The sequence below is a fragment of the Bos grunniens genome, chromosome 26, assembly GCF_055505025.1.
Source record: "Bos grunniens cultivar Pamir isolate PY7600 chromosome 26, Bosgru_T2T1.0, whole genome shotgun sequence".
In the NCBI taxonomy this organism is placed as follows: Eukaryota; Metazoa; Chordata; class Mammalia; order Artiodactyla; family Bovidae; genus Bos; species Bos grunniens.
Genome location: NC_141190.1, coordinates 28,182,495 through 28,200,491, shown reverse-complemented (window position 1 = coordinate 28,200,491; position 17,997 = coordinate 28,182,495). Strand labels below are relative to the sequence as shown.

At 40.1% G+C, this 17,997-nt stretch overlaps 1 long non-coding RNA gene across 1 annotated transcript in view; it reads left to right on the top strand.

Moving 5' to 3' along the window:
* The window catches only part of LOC147344297 (uncharacterized), a 152,784-nt gene extending 145,904 nt beyond the window's left edge, over positions 1-6,880 (top strand). Inside the window, exon 4 of the long non-coding RNA XR_015155389.1 lies at positions 6,487-6,880. This is a non-coding gene — a long non-coding RNA (uncharacterized LOC147344297). The remainder of the gene's footprint in view (positions 1-6,486) is intronic.
* Positions 6,881-17,997: the final 11,117 nt, after the last annotated feature.

Genomic DNA, 17,997 nt, shown 5'->3' with positions numbered 1-17,997 from the left:
ATAGGCTCGAAAATTGGGGCATTTTGGCACCAAATTAATCAATCAAGTGATTTTCCTACACAAGGACTGTAATTGCCAAAGGCAGAAATACATATATTATTTTGAATCTCTGAAAACCAACACTTACTTCTCTATAATCAGGAATACAGATTTTTTTTTAAAGTAGCATCTTCTGAAACTTCCTCATAGCTACTAGTGTAGAAAACACTTAGTAATCCATATATTTTAGCAGTCTTGCATTTATTTGGCAATAAGGATTTCATGATCTGAGCCACAGTCAGCTCCCGGTCTTGTTTTTGCTGACTGTATAGAGCTTCTCCATCTTTGGCTGCAAAGAATATAATCAATCTGATTTCAGTGTTGACCATCTGGTGATGTCCATGTGTAGAGTATTCTCTTGTATTGTTGGAAGCGGGTGTTTGCTATGACCAGTGCTTTCTCTTGGCAAAACTCTATTAGCCTTTGTCCTTCTTCATTCCATATTCCAAGGCCAAATTTGCCTGTTACTCCAGGTGTTTCTTGACTTCCTACTTTTGCATTCCAGTCTGAGCCTGACTGTGGCTCAGATCAGGAACTCCTTATTGCCAAATTCAGACTTAAATTGAAGAAAGTAGGGAAAACCACTACCATTCAGATATGACCTAAATCAAATCCCTTATGATTATACAGTAGAAGTGGGAAATAGAATTAAGGGCCTATATCTGATAGATAGAGTGCCTGATGAATTATGGACTGAAGTTCGTGACATTGTACAGGAAACAGGGATCAAGACCATCCCCATGGAAAAGAAATGCCAAAAAGCAAAATGGCTGTCTGGGGAGGGCTTACACATAGCTGTGAAAAGAAGAGAAGCAAAAAGCAAAGGAGAAATGGAAAAATATAAGCATCTGAATGCAGAGTTCCAAAGAATAGCAAATAGGGATAAGAAAGCCTTCCTCAGTGATCAATGCAAAGAAATAGAGGAAAACAACAGAATGGGAAAGACTAGAGATCTCATCAAGAAAGTTAGATATACCAAGGGGACATTTCATGCAAAGATGGGCTCAATAAAGGACAGAAATGGTATGGACCTAATAGAAGCAGAAGATATTAAGAAGAGGTGGCAAGAATACACAGAAGAACTGTACAAAAAAGATCTTCACGACCAAGATAATCACAATGGTGTGATCACTTACCTAGAGCCAGACATCCTGGAATGTGAAATCAAGTGGGCCTTAGAAAGCATCACTACAAACAAAGCTACTGGAGGTGATGGAATTCCAGTTGAGCTATTTCAAATCCTGAAAGATGATGCTTTGAAAGTGCTGCACTCAATATGCCAGCAAATTTGGAAAATTCAGCAGTGGCCACAGGATTGGAAAAGGTCAGTTTTCATTCCAATCCCAAAGAAAGGCAATGCCAAAGAGTGCACAATTGCACTCATTTCACACGCTAGTAAAGTAATGCTCAAAATTCTCCAAGCCAGGCTTCAGCAATATCTGAACCGTGAACTTCCAGATGTTCAAGCTAGTTTTAGAAAACGCAGAGGAACCAGAGATCAACTTGCCAACATCCACTGGATCATGGAAAAAGCAAGAGAGTTCCAGGAAAACATCTATTTCTGCTTTATTGACTATGCCAAAGCCTTTGACTGTGTGGATCACAATCAACTGTGGAAAATTCTGAAAGAGATGGGAATACTAGACCACCTGACCTGCCTCTTGAGAAACCTATATGCAGGTCAGGAAGCAACAGTTAAAATTGCACATGGAATAACAGACTGGTTCCAAATAGGAAAAGGAGTACGTCAAGGCTGTATATTGTCACCCTGTTTATTTAACTTCTATGCAGAGTACATCATGAGAAACGCTGGGCTAGAAGAAGCACAAGCTGGAATCAAGATTGCCGGGAGAAATATCAATAACCTCAGATATGCAGAGGACACCACCCTTATGGCAGAAAGTGAAGAGGAACTCAAAAGCCTCTTGATGCAAGTGAAAGAGGAGAGTGAAAAAGTTGGCTTAAAGCTCAACATTCAGAAAACGAAGATCATGGCATCTGGTCCCATCACTTCATGGGAAATAGATGGGGAAACAATGGAAACAGTGTCAGACTTTATTTTTGGGGGCTCAAAAATCATTGCAGATGGTGACTGCAGCCATGAAATTAAAAGATGCTTACTCCTTGGAAGGAAAGTTATGACCAACCTAGATAGCATGTTCAAAAGCAGAGACATTACTTTGCCAACAAAGGTCCGTCTAGTCAAGGCTATGATTTTTCCAATGGTCATGTATGAATGTGAGAGTTGGACTGTGAAGAAAGCTGAGTGCCGAAGAACTGATGCTTTTGAACTGTGGTGTTGGAGAAGACTCTTGAGAGTCCCTTGGACTGCAAGGAGATCCAACCAGTGCATTCTAAAGGAAATCAGTCCTGGGTATTCTTTGGAAGAAATGATGCTAAAGCTGAAACTCCAGTACTTTGGCCACCTCATGCGAAGAGTTGACTCAGTGGAAAAGACTCTGATGCTGGGTGGGATTCGGGGCAGGAGGAGAAGGGGACTACAGAGGATGAGATGGCTGGATTGCATCACTGACTCTATGGACCTGAGTCTGAGTGAACTCTGGGAGTTGGTGATGGACAGTGAGGCCTGGCGTGCTGCATTCATGGGGTCGCAAAGAGTCAGACACGACTGAGCGACTAAACTGAACTGAACTGTATTCATTAATTTAAATTTCAAAAAAAAAAAAAAATGAATATATTCCCTCTGCTCGTAGCCAGCATGTGCAGCTGAGTATTCAACATACTTTTCACAGTGCAGAGAGCCTGCTAACTTGCATATTGCTCCTAAACTTCTATTTTTTCTCTGTGGTTTCTGTCTGTACTATCTCTGCCTGTGGTATCACACATTCACCCATATTGAATAGATCTCTTGGTTTGGGCTGAAGGTGGAAACTTGTGGGGATATTTAAAGTGACAGAATTCACAGGGCTGATTGTCTAGAATCATGCATGCTGGTAACTAAGTCATTCAGTCATGTCCGACTCTGTGCATCCCCATGGATTGTAGCACACCAGACTCACCTGTCCTTCACTCTCTCCCAGAGTTTATTCAAATTCATGTCCATTGAGTTGGTTATGCTATCCAACCATCTCATCCTCTGTCCAACCTTCTTCTCCTGCCCTCGTTCTTTCCCAGCATCAGGGTCTTTTCCAATGAATCAGCTCTTCACATCAGGTGGCCTATGTATTGGAGCTTCAGCTTCAGCATCAGTCCTTCCAATGAATATTCAGGATTGATTTCCTTTAGGTTTGACTGGTTTGCTCTCCTTGCTGTCCAAGGGACTCTCGAGAGTCTTCTCCAGAACCACAGTTCGAAAGCATAAATTCTTTGTTGCTCAGCTTTCTTTATAGTCCAACTCTCACATCCATACATGACTACTGAAAATAGCATAGCTTTGACTATATGAACCTTTGTCAGCAAAGTGATGTCTCTGCTTTTTAATAAGCTGTCTAGGTTTGTCTAGGTAACTAAGTTATTGATACTCAATTTGAACACCTGTAAGTAAAAATGTTGAATTTGGGTGTTTCCAGAGAAGGCGATGGCACCCCACTCCAGTACTCTTGCCTGGAAAATCCCATGGATGAAGGAACCTGGTAGGCTGCAGTCCATAGGGTCACGAAGAGTCCAACATGACTGAGCGACTTCACTTTCACTTTTCACTTTCATGCACTGGAGAAGGAAATGGCAACCCACTCCAGTGTTCTTGCCTGGAGAATCCCAGGGACAGGGGAGCCTGATGGGCTGCCATCTATGGGGTTGCACAGAGTCAGACATGACTGAAGCGACTTAGCAGCAGCAGCAGCAAGTAAAAATGCTGGATTTGGGTTTTTCCAGTTTTAGGTTTCCGCACCCCACCCCCTGGAATTTAGTACCTGTATGCAATTTGTTATGGTACTTTTTGACAGAAACTTTCAGAGAACTTAATAAGCTCCTTTCAAAATCTTTGTGGTGTGTGATATTGCAGGTATGATGTCTAGAATTATTATTGTCATTATTGTTCTCTTTAATTGAGTGTTTTTGATATGTCAGGCATACATTACCTTATTTAGTACCCTCCTCAGAAAATCCCTTAAGAAATGTACTATTATCCTTATTTTACAACTGACATTAAAACTAAACAAAGCAAACAAAATGCTCTGAAACTTGGAGGGAGCTTGCCCAAGTTCCCATAACTAGGAAATTATTAAATCTTTGTTAGGTTTGGGTCTGTGTGATTCAGGACTGCCCCGGTGACTTAGCAGTAAAGAATCTCGCTGCAAATCGGGAACCGCAATACAGGTGGGTTCAATCCCCGGGTCAGGAAGATCCCATGGAGGAGGGCATGGCAATCCACTCCAGTTTTCTTGCCTGGAGAATTCCATGGTCAGTAGAGCCTGGTGTAGGCTACAGTCCATAGGGTCACAAAGAGTCGAACACAACTGAAGCATCTTAGCACGGCATGGCACAGTATGTGATTCAAAGATCATGTTCTCTTCTGCCAGCTCTGTTCCCCTCTACATGCAAAGTAAGAGCAAGCAACAATTGGGCCTTTTCAGGATTCTTTACAAGGTCCAAAAATATAAGAAGGACAAGTTTTCCATTCTTGATCACTCTTACCCCCACTCAATATATTCCCACTATGTTCTTTAAAACCACACCTCTATATCTTACCTTATCCAATGATAGTCTCAAAAACCTGATAATATTGTTTCCAATGTTTATAGTTTCAAAGTATTTCCCATACATATGTTTCAATTTTAAATCTTTTTCACTAAGAAACTACTGGGTGTGACCTTAATTTCTGTGCTACAAATATGTATAAGTGTATTCTGAATATACCATATATTTACCCTGATTCTGGATTTTCAAAATATGAATACATTTAGTCACAGTAATCCATAAATTAAAAGCCAAAATTCAGAGTAACAGTGTACTGATATTGTCAACCTCTAAACAGACAGTGGAACAAGACCCACAAACATTTTTTTGCCTTGCACTGAACCTTTGAAAGTGGAAATCAGTCATACTTAGTCCTTTAGTTGCATTGTTTTACAAAAAAAAAAATGGAGCTGGTCATTTCCTTAGAGGCACCACTAAAAGATGAGGAAAGCAAATAGTTCCACAAACAACTGTACAGGAATCTTAAATTAATCTCCAGAGACTGTGGAACCAGAAGGAAAACTGTTGGGAAGACTGCATATATTGCTTGCCTATGTTTATTTAATGTACATCCAAGTGTTTTCCTGTGACCTTGATTTATATATTTGAAAATCCAATAAAATTTGGATGCTTCTCTTTGTTTTGAGGAATGAAATTCAGAAGTATATTTATAGTGGCCCTCATTCTATATTATCACCGTGAGGAACATGGTAAAGGAGCACAACCTACATATCAGAATCAAGCACTCATATACGTACACCGAATGCCAGTGGAGGCCACCTATGAAAAGCCCTGCTCTTGAGTAATTTATCAAACAACTATGGATGCATATGTGTGTGTAGAATTTATTAGTTGTGTGCATACTAAATAGTAAGTGCTTTAGAGACATCATCTCCCACAAGCCCTAACAGGTTAGTATTATCTCCATGTGGTGGCTAACTAAATGACTGATTCAAAATGTACAATCTTTGAACATATAATCAGGATATATGTGTGTATGTATGCAGTGTGTTAGGCAGAGTGGATGATAAAAACAAAATTTGTGGAATCATTGGCAAATTAAGTGTTATATGAAATATCAGTAAATAACACAAAATATACAATTTTATCTCCAGCAGTAAAAGAGTTTCTAGGCAAAGGGAGTTCTTTTAGGGGAGGGCTAATACTCTTGCCTGGAAAATCCCATGGATGGAGGAGCTTGGTGGGCTGCAGTCCACGGGGTCACTAAGAGTCAGACACGACTGAGCTACTTCACTTTCACTTTTCACTTGCATGCATTGGAGAAGGAAATAGCAACCCACTCCAGTGTTCTTGCCTGGAGAATCCCAGGGACGGGGGAGCCTGGTGGGCTGCCATCTATGGGGTCCCACAGAGTCGGACACGACTGAAGTGACTCAGCAGCAGCAGCAGCAGTGGAAATAGTATAAGGGAACTTTTCCATGGCAACAACAGCACAAGCAAAGACATTCAGGTGGAGAACTGTAATTTTCTCCACCTGATTTTTTTTATTTATCAAAACAAATATAATTTGTATTAATTATATTTAATAAAATTATTAAATAAATTAAAATTTTATCTAATAAAATAAATTTTATTTATTTTTAATAATAAAATTTCAGTGATTTTTATTATTTATCAATACTAATATTAGGAAGGAGGAGCTAATATTAATTAAAGGTAGGATGGATAATCTGGGAGAATTCTTCAGAAAACGATGTATTATAGACTGTCTCTTTGGAACTTTCCCTTCCCCTCCCTGTGATTCTGCTGTGGCTGCTAACCAAGGGATGTTCCACATTTCTTTCCTAGGAAAAGTTTGCACCGGCTCAGCCAATAGCATCCATTTTGAAGACTGAAGTGAATCGACAGCCTCTGTGGTCATCAGCATTAAGGGCCACCGAGCAGTGCAGCTGCGGGAAGTCAGGGGACTACTACCCTAGAACAGGATCCACCTAAGTCAGAACCCAAGTAGCAGCCACAGCGCTAAGCACCTGACAGAATTATGATGATGTAAAGGCGTCACCAAACACAGCCCTCCCCACAGGTATAATTTCAGCTCCTTCTTTATCTTTCCATGAAGGAGAATTTCATAGCTTTAACCACAAGGGACAGAAAGACTTTGGGATTTCTAAACAAACAGTAAATCAGGAGAACATTAATATTTATTATAAAACATTCACAATGCATGTTGTTCTACTTTGTCTTATTTAGACATATTAAAGTGTATCAGAAGCTGGGTAAAAATGCATTTTTCAATCACCAAACATCATTTATTTAACTTGTGCTGCTGGTTTATTATTTCTTTCATGGGAGTAATTTCATATTCTGCTGCTTTCAAGAGAGCACTACCTCCCCTTTCTCCACCCGTCTCATCACTTCCATCCCTTTACCAGTAAGTTTATATGACCATTGTTCTTTTTTCCCTTCACTTCCTCATCACTTTCCATCTCAGAAAGAGGATCTAACTCCAAACAGGGTGAGTGTGCTTGGTCACTCAGTTGTGTCTGACTCTTTGTGACCCCCATGGAACTTGCCTGCCAAGTTCCTCTGCTCATGAAATTTTCCAGGCAGAATGGAGTGGGTTGCCATTTCCTACTCCAGGCGATCTTCCTAACCCAGGGATCAAACCCAAGTCACTTATGTCTTCTGCATTGGCAGATGGATTATTTATCACTAGCATTGCCTGGGAAAATGATAAGAAACCTAGAAAATTATCTTCTAAAGGGGTTGAGTTATTTTTATTTACCCCCAAATGACATTTTGTATTCCTGACCCACACCAAAACAAAAAGTGGTGACTTGCCTACCTTCACACCTTAAACATAAGTAAGCTTTAGTCATTATATGTGGTTTCTTAGGGTCATGACTTATGCTAATAAAATTTGAAGTAATGGGTAGCATAGAGATAAATTTGAGTTTATAAAGTGCCGGGGTCCAGCCCCCGTGGATCCAGGGAATTCGAAGCTGGGACGGCGTCGGCGAGGATCAGGAAACAATTGCTTAATTAAACGTTAATTAAGGATATAAAGAGTAATAGAATAAGGATAGCTCAGCAGGAAAATTCAGTGGAGAAAAGAGGCTGAATAATTCAACCAGAAGGTGAGAGAAAGAACAACATGGGGAGACCAAGTTTCAGTGAACAAGGCCCGCACTTTATTTTCCAAAGTAGTTTTTATACCTTAAGTTATGCATAGAGGATAATGGGGGAAGGGGTAGAGTCATGCAGCAAGCCAGGCTTTCTTCCTGCAAACTTATCATATGCAAAAGTTTAGGTGATTTGCATCATCTTCTGGCCGGAGGCCTGTTAACATTTTAAGACCCTTTCTTCAGAAAACTTATTTTTCTCTAAAGGTGATTATTCTAAAGTCAGGCACCACCCTCCGAAAGCATTAGATAAAGTTGCATTCCTATAGGGCAAAGGTGTGGTGGGCTATAACAAGAGAAAGAATTAACTCAAGGGTCCAAGGTTACAAACATTAAAGCTACTACTTACATTCCTATACACCAATTATATCAATCAATACACTGCCAGGGACACAGTAGGTAAGGGATATGGAAACTTAGCAGCAAACATTGGCCCAACAAGTGAAAAACCCTTCACCAATACAATTTCTAATCAATCTTTTATCTGCTCAAAGGAATCTGTATTTAGACAGTTTAAACACTCTTGCCTCTCACGGTTGTGAACTAAAACATTCTTGTCATGCCCAGGACAGCCCCCGGTAAAGTCAGAGGTGTAGGTGAGAGCACAAAGTAAAGTAGGCAGACTCTGGTTTTGGGGGTAGATGCTCGAGAATTTCCAGGGAGACTCCTGAGGCTTGATCCCGCTTTTGCGTGTGCCGAGCCTCCTTCCTCATGACCTTTGCCATGGGCAGAGCTATTTGTTCCCAATGGATCTTGTGCTCTGAGTAGGCAGTGATTAAATAAGCTTCTCATGATTCATAGAAACATAAATAAGTTTTCTAGTAACAGATTGCAGTTAGGTTCAGATTAAGCTTGTAATAACTATGTAGGCTTTGTTGACAAGGAGCTATTTCAGACATCATAGGTGAGGAGGTATGTTGAGACTTCCAGCTCAATGGCCGGTTCTGTCTCAAGTGTCCTCAAAAATGTATATATGCAACTGATGAGGCCTACCACAGCTCTTATAAAGCACAAAATAGATCTCTGAAAAAGGCTTCAGATTCAACATGAATTCCTCTTATGTAGAATAAAATGTTCAGTCACTAAACTTAAGAAACACTGATGTCTAAGCAAGAGGGGATGAGCTGGGTTTGCACCTAGAAGGAGTTAAGCTAGGGGATAGTAAAATCACCTGACCAAGTAGATGGAAGACTACCTTTTGGCCTCCATTGAGGCCAAAAGGTGGTAATGGAAGCTACATCTCTCCAGGTCTAGACTGGACAGATTCTCACTCGTGGTTAAAAAAAAAAAAAAAAAAAAAAAGTCCCACAATGTCCTCACAAGATAACTTCTCATTACAAAACTAAATGTTAAGGCATGTGTTTGAGAAAAAGGCATAAGAAGAAATAGATTTGTTCCTTCTCTTTCTGCCCCTAATTCATAGCATAGAGAAGAAAGAGAGAGCAGAGAATGAGGCAGGTGGTGGGAAGAATGAGTGAATGAACATGGGAACATAAGAAGCAAGGAATAGGGAAGCCTGGAAGAAAGCTTAAGGCATATGTGTCAGTCATTTAGTGACCTGCAGGACAGGTGTAATCAGGTTGAAATGACAATCAGTGGTATTCAGAGAATAAGAATAGGAAAGTTACTACAGTGGTGACTTTCAGCATGGGAGCTGGAATTCCTGAAAACCAGAAAAAGGATGTTGCTGCAAACTCAGTCATCCTAGTTTTTTCTCGGTATCAGACCACAACTTAGACCTGGAGGGTTTCTTGTTAATTGCATGAGTCCTTGGTTCTTGTTGTAATCTTTTGGTAGTAGCGCCTTTCTCTTCCTCCCTCTCCCTCTATTCTATTTTCTGTTTCTCTAAATTAGTGCATTAAATACTCTGATCATGAGACAACCACATGGATGGTTCAAATGCCCCAGTTTGATACATGAAAATAATGAAGGGAGGAAAGATCTGAAGTAAATGATGTAGATTCAGAGAGTGGAGAGATAAACCTGGGTGGGATATACTGCATTAAAATGTATAAATATCATAAATACTGCAGCTTTACCAAGTCTGTGAATCTTGTTGAGACTCAGTTTTCTTATCTTTTAAATGTGAGTACACACATTTATTTTGTGATTGTGATGGAGAATGAAATACAGAAGTGCTTGACATGGTTCTTGCCACTGAATGTCAAAATACCTCATAAAAATGAGGTATACAATCCAAGATTAAATTCTTGATACTAAGGAAGAACAAGAGACAGCATAGGCTTCTAGAAAGAGCTTTGGCTTAGGACATAGTTATTCCAACCCTTTGATGTACCAACACTTTGCATTAGATATGCCATTTTGGTTTCTGAGCTTCAGTTTGTATATCTGCAAATCGAAATGATCTACTTTGTGGCTTTTTAAAAAGGATTATTTATAATGCCCAGGAAAGAACAACTCAGTCATAGAGAGGGATAATTTACGTGAAGAGGATATGGAAAGAGTATGTGTCCTCTTTATGCTGCCTCTTGAATTAGGCTATGGAGATCAAATTAATAATGAGTAGTTGAGGTAAAGATTATCAATCCCTGAATAGAAGATGCAGAAATTGCTTTGACATATTACTTAAATCTTGGGGAACACCTCTCATTAGCAATGGAATTAGTGTCTAAATGTTGGAAATGGTGGGAAAAAGCAGGGTAAACCGGTGAGCATGTTGACAACTACCAGCATGATTTTCCTGTTAAAAAAGGCAAAGAAAACATAAGAAACAAAACTGTCAAATAATCACCTTAGCAAGCAGTGTCTGCCTCTGTCAAATTCATTCTGATTTGTCTTCCTGGCTAAACATGCAGCCAGATTTCCAAGAGTTTTCAGATCCCAGAAAATTAACTTCTGGGAACCCAAGACACGGCTATTTACCTTCTCTATATTCCACATTACTACTTCTCCTTTTTCTTTCTCTCTCTCTCCTTCTCACGTTCCTCTTTGCAGGGCCCTTTTGTCTGCTATGGAAGCCATATGATTGAAGAAGATAGCTCCCCTCAACTCCGAAATGTGCATATTGTAATTCCACACAAAAGCAATGACTCACTCTGTCCAAATCGTCCCTGAGTCTGCATTCAGAACACCTATTAGAGAGAAGGCAATGTTTGCTCAACCCATATCAAAGGCCAATTGGTGGTTCAATCTACTGTTCCAGAGGTTCAGGGTCATTCTGTGGTCAAGGGAAACAGTATGAGTTAGTACAGAACATAAATAAGCAAATCTTGCCTAAAGAGATAGGGCCAGTTTCCCATGCTACCAAGAGCACTTAGTGAGAGACTGTTTTTCTCACTCATTGACTATGTTCATGTGAAGTGATGGGAGGTGGACATATGGAAGAGAAGGAATGCTCAACTGAACCAAGTCAGAAGAGAGAAATTTGATGTCGTTTTCCCCTGCCAGCCAATCAGAATAATAGAGCAAACCAGACTTTTCTACCACCCTTGTCATGTTTCAGTTTCCCATCGGAATGTATTTATTGCTTAGTTTAAGCTAAGAACTTTCTTGGGGAGTCAGGGTGAGAGAAGTTTATCCTGACTTCCTGTTCAAATAAAGGAGCATAGCTAGAGTGAATGCACCAAATCCCACTAATATAAAAGCATTAGTCCAGTAATTATCTGTATTGATGGTTAATCAACTTCCCTGTTAAGTGAAAGAATAAATTTCATGGTATTTTCCCACTCATTAAGGATACTGCCAGATGACAGTCTCTACATTTTCCCTTCTCTACACCCTAAGTTGCAGAGATAAATTCTACTGTCATTTTTATGGAAGCCTCTATATGAATCTGAAACTTTTATTATGTTAGCATTTGCATTGACAAATTTCCAAAACTAGGTAATTTTAAGGTCTTGTAAATCACCACACTTATAAATCATCATCATCACCACATTAATGAAGAGTGACAGGAGAAGGAGTTGATCAGAAGCTATAGGGGTGTCAGACAGTCTTTGTCCTCTTTCTGAGTATCTTAGTCAGCCCCTACTCCTTCCTCCAGCTCAACTATCTGAGCAGCAGTTCAGAATAATTTCAGCATAGGATTGGAAAATTGGTTATATCAGTTTAATAATGGATTAATAATGCTCTTTAGAATATGTGTTGTAAAGAATTCTGTGTTGTTTCTATATTGGCATTAAATCACTTGGATTATGATTGACAATTGATTCATAGTTATGCTCAACCCGATCTCTCTCTCTCTCTCTCTGTCCACTAACTACTGTATGAAGTAGGTACTATTATCTTTACAGACCAGGCATCTGAGGGAATAGTGAAATTGGGAATCTAGACCAGGAAGTCTGAATTTAGTACTCTTAACCCTTGTGCTATATAGGCTCCAGATTGTAGGGAATTAATGCTGATGGTGGCGCTAGTGGTAAAGAACCCGCCTGCCAATACAGGAGACGATAAGAACCGGGTTCGATTCCTGGGTTGGGAAGATCCCCTGGAGGAGGGCACGGCAACCCACTTCAGTATTCTTGCCTGGAGAATCCCCAGGGGCAGAGCAGCCTCGTGGGCTACAGTCCACAGGTTTACAAAGAGTCAGATATGACTGAAGTGACAACATGCACAGCATGCACGAGACACGGATGCAGGACAGTCAGGTAGAGACTTTCTTGAGCTCTGTTACGTGTGCCTTCACACCCGCCAGCCTCACTGTTAACTTAATTCAGATCCCTCCTTGTCTCTTTGACTTCCACAGTAACCCTGCTGCTGCTAAGTCGCTTCAGTCGTGTCCGACTCTGTGTGACCCCATAGACGGCAGCCCACCAGGCTCCTCTGTCCCTGGGAGTCTCCAGGCAAGAACACTGGAGTGGGTTGTCATTTCCTTCTCCAATGCATGAAAGTGAAAAGTGAAAGTGAAGTCGCTCAGTCGTGTCTGACTCATAGCGACCCCATGGACTGCAGCCTACCAGACTCCTCTGTCCATGAGATTTTCCAGGAAGGAGTATTGGAGTGGGGTGCCATTGCCTTCTCTGCCACAGTAACCCTAGGGGATAGTTGTAATTACTCCTAAATATGCACCTTTAGGATGGTTTGAAAACACTCAGGACAGTGACCACTATAACCCTAAATAAGGAGAGCTCCAAGTATATTTTGCTCTTTAGTTAAGATATTGGCATTTGGAGAAGGGTTCCATAGAATCATAAATGCAGATGCATTTGCAAGTCCCTGTTACGTCTCAGCAATAGTATATTTCAATGAAGAAATGTTAAAGGAACAAGTTAAAAAGAATTCTGGTTGCTGTGTTTATGTATATTTATTGTCAAATAGTATCAAATCCACTTTGTTGAAGGTAAATATTTTGTGAACTCATTTGTGTTTATAATTCTTATCTGTCAGTTATTTATGCTTTATTTTGAAAGGCAACAAATTCATAAAAATTATAGTATTAGCAAAAATTTCCATCATCCTCTTTTCATTATTCTATGTAATTTGTGTCTAGAGGATTTGTTTCAGGTTGATTTATTTTTATCAAACCTTTGCTTGGAAACATCTCTTTTCTGCTTATGACCAGTACAAATAAAGCTTATTCTCCTCTTTCCCAATCCATTTCCTAGGCAACACACACAGACGGTCAATAGTTCACAAAAGTAGGCAACAGACCATGTAAATAGCCTTGAAATTATTACCAGTGCACCTTGGTAATAAAGCCAAAATTCTGCATAAGAGCTGATTGCATGTGCACACCTCCATATCATTTCCCCTGGGAAAGGCAACACCCAGTCTCCCCAGTACTGTGTGATTTCAGCCTATTATTAGCATGACTGCTTCTCCACATCAGAGAAACATCAGAGAACATCAGAGAAAGAAGCCTCAATTGGCAGGAAAGGGGTTCATTTCTGTAAATTTTTTTTTTCAGAATCAGAAAGGTTTATCTATGAGAAATGAGAGGAAAGGGGATCTGTCAATATGCCAAGTGGAAATCCAGAACTGTGCCCACCTACCAGCTAGAAGAGAGGGAACACTCCATGACATAGTGGAATAAGCAAGGGCTATTATGCGTACAGAGCCAGAATCAATCCTGTATGGATCATTCACCATCTGTGAGACCCTCAAGTAGGTTTCTTAATATTTTAAAGATTACTTCTTCATCTGTGAAGCAGAGATAATGATAGTCCAGATTGTTGTGCTGATTAAGTGAGATAATGTCCACAGTACTCTGGCTAAACGTCTGAATCAACATAGTTGCTCAGCAAAAGCCAGTTCACGACTGTCCAGTAGCTCCCAGCAGGAACTAAGAATTAATTCGAGTCCCAAATCCATCATTTCAGCAAAGGCCTTTGGTTAACTGCCAAATGAACCATTCTGTAGGAGAAATATGGCTTCTGTTTTGTTGAAGACTAGGCCTTCCCTGGTGGCTCAGAGGTTAAAGTGTCTGCCTGCAATGTGGGAGCCCCAAGTTCGATCCCTGGGTCAGGAAGATGCCCTGGAGAAGGAAATAGCAACCCACTCCAGTATTCTTGCCTGGGAAATCCCATGGACACAGAAGCCTGGCGGCCTACAGTCCACAGGGTCGCAAAGAGTAGACACGACTGAGCAACTTCACTTTCACTTTCAGTGATATCAAGGCTGGTATTTCTCCTTCTTTTCATATGTACATGTATGTGTGTGTGTTGGGTGCTTGAGTAGGTTTGTCCAATAATTTCAAGGTCATTCTTCCTTTGATCCATTTAGCTTCCTCTAATTATTTAACTTGCCCTTTCTGGGTAATTTTACCCTCTGCTCCCCTCCAATGTACAGTTGAGAAATCATCACTTTTCCATACTCCGTTCATTCAGTTTGGGTAAATAGTATATCCCGGTTCTAGGGGTAAGCATATAATTCAGTCTCTTGCCAGTTAATGCTTTTGTTGATCTTTTTATTATAGCAAATTCAAGAAGACCATCTTTTCCTTCAGAGATGGTGGGTCAGAATCTAACATACAAAAAACTTTTCCCCAGAATGTGTCCAACACTGGGATAAGGACAGGAGGACAGATTTTGTTGGCATGATTTGAGCCCTTAGATCCAGCTGTATACGGAGAATGTGTAAGCACAGGATGCTAAAGGGTGAGAGACTTCTTTTCCAGACTGAGTTCACGGAGCCAAAGATGTCTTCCCCAAGAGAAGTGTTTGTCCAGGGTTAGCCATGAAAAGAATGTAGGTAACGTGAGTCTTGAAAAAGAAGTACAAGTACACCACTGCATTAATACAAAAGAGGAGAGAGGTCTTGGCAAAGGGAAGAAATTAGGAAAGACTGGAGGTGATGGGGCAAGTATATGGTGAAACATTTTTGTCATTGGCTTTTTCATATTTTTCTTTTTAACTCATCTCCCCTTAACAGCAAAAGTGAATGATGAAAAAGGTTTTCAACAATTAGTGGAAATATTCGAGACTACATGTTTCTGAGGAAGGAACACTGAATTATCTGGATGATAAAACATTCAACAGTTCAAAGAAATGGGTAGAACCAAATATCAATGGGGAAACAAATGAAAATACTATTTACTACCAGCAAAGTGGTTCTAAATTCCTAGCAGAGACAGAGAGGACTATTTTCTTCATATATATCTGTGCTTAAAGTGGTTTCTCATGCATTATGTAAAATATTCTCTCCTTCTATGCCTTCTCTGTTCCTTCCTTTAATCTATTGCTTTCTACCTCTTCTGGAAGAGCCCAGCAAATTCTTCCCATATAAGCCCAGCCTGCAGTTTACACTGTCTTCCATAGCTATTATTTTGCCACTATATGTACTGAAGTTCAATAAATTTGTGTTGAATGAACGAATACATTAATATTAAATGGATGTATTGAATCATTTGTTCATTTATTCAGTAATTAACTATTGATCCCAAATTATTGGAAACTGAGGATTTGGAAGTAAAATCTTCATTCCTTGACCTCAAGGATCTCACACGTTTGTTTACCAGTGGAGAGTTTCCTGAGAGCAGGATTTGTTTCTTCTAAATATTTCCCAAGATGATATATTTACAGCATGAATACATTTTAATCGACTTACCTTATTTTGCATTATGAAAAAGGGGTCAAGTAATTTTCATTACTAGAGAGGTAGAGTTGCTCTGAAAGTGGGGTAGAGCTGTATATTTGGTGAGAAAGGCAATGCCAAACAATGCTCAAACTACTGCACAATTGCACTCATCTCACACGCTAGTAAAGTAATGCTCAAAATTCTCCAAGCCAGGCTTCAGCAATATGTGAACCGTGAACTTCCTGATGTTCAAGCTAGTTTTAGAAAAGGCAGAGTAACCAGAGATCAAATTGCCAACATCTGCTGGATCATGGAAAAAGCAAGAGAGTTCCAGAAAAACATCTATTTCTGCTTTATTGACTATGCCAAAGCCTTTGACTGGGATCACAATAAACTGTGGAAAATTCTAAAAGAGATGGGAATACCAGACCACCTGATCTGCCTTTTGAGAAATCTGTATGCAGGTCAGGAAGCAACAGTTAGAACTGGACATGGAACAACAGACTGGTTCCAAATAGGAAAAGGAGTATGTCAAAGCTGTATATTGTCACCCTGTTTATTTAACTTATATGCAGAGTACATCATGAGAAACGCTGGACTGGAAGAAGCACAAGCTGGAATCAAGATTGCCAGGAGAAATATCAACCACCTCAGATATGCAGATGACACCACCCTTATGGCAGAAAGTGAAGAGGAACTCAAAAGCCTCTTGATGAAAGTGAAAGTGGAGAGTGAAAAAGTTGGCTTAAAGCTCAACATTCAGAAAACGAAGATCATGGCATCCAGTCCCATCACTTCATGGGAAATAGATGGGGAAACAGTGGAAACAGTGTCAGACTTTATTTTTCTGGGCTCCAAAATCACTGCAGATGGTGACTGCAGCCATGAAATTAAAAGATGCTTACTCCTTGGAAGGAAAGTTATGACCAACCTAGATAGCATATTCAAAAGCAGAAACATTACTTTGCCAACAAAGGTTCATCTAGTCAAGGCTATGGTTTTTCCTGTGGTCATGTATGGATGTGAGAGTTGGACTGTGAAGAGGGCTGAGTGCCAAAGAATTGATGCTTTTGAACTGTGGTGTTGGAGAAGACTCTTGAGAGTCCCTTGGACTGCAAGGAGACCCAACCAGTCCATTCTGAAGGAGATCAGCCCTGGGATTTCTTTGGAAGGAATGATGCTAAAGCTGAAACTCCAGTTCTTTGGCCACCTCATGCGAAGAGTTCTCATTGGAAAAGACTCTGATGCTGGGAGGGATTGGGGACAGGAGGAGAAGGGGACGACAGAGGATGAGATGGCTGGATGGCATCACTGACTTGATGGACGTGAGTCTGAGTGAACTCTGGGAGTTGGTGATGGACAGGGAGGCCTGGTGTGCTGTGATTCATGGTGTCACAAAGAGTCAGATCTGACTGAGCAACTGATCTGATCTGATCTGATCTATCTTCTATGAGAGTCAAGAGCATTGTAGGGCTCCAGACGCCCTGGCTTGTTGAAAGCTGAGCACTTTGTGAGCACTCTCAGAACTGAAATCCTGAGGTGGGGTTAGGATTTACAAGTGAGAGGGTGCCTGGGATTGAGCTATATCATCTATAGTGTGAGCAAATATTGATATCCTCATAAGGTTAATTGTTCCTTTTGGTTGCAATGAGGAATGATGTAAAAGCTGGGAAGAGGGAAGGAGTCTTGCTTTAGTTAAATAAATTTTTAATGCTAAAGTTGTAAATTATCCCAGTGTTAATAGATTTGTTTGAGTCATAATTTATAAGTCAGACTTGATCAACTTTGAATATTTTAACCAGATATGAGCTACCATTATGTATTCATTGTTACATTATAAGATACTTGAACATTAGAATTTTTCTGTTTATGGTGGAATTTTTTGATTTTCTATTTTTTGATAAAGAATATATAGCACAAAGCGGAAAGCAGATGAAGGAATTTTAGTCTTTCTTATCAACTTTTGATTGGGAAAACTTCCCTAAGTTCTCTGTGCCTCCGTCACCTCATCTGAAAAATGGGGATAATATTCCTGGTTGATTGAGCTGAAAGTTTATTCAGGATTCTGTGAGGACACTGTCATGATCACTCCCTGCTCTCAACCTCCTTCTGAATCATTCTTTTCTTTGTATGTTGAATCCTGAGACAGTTCTTCACATTGTATTTTCTCCCTAGATTGTACAATTATTGAGGCTAAAGATAA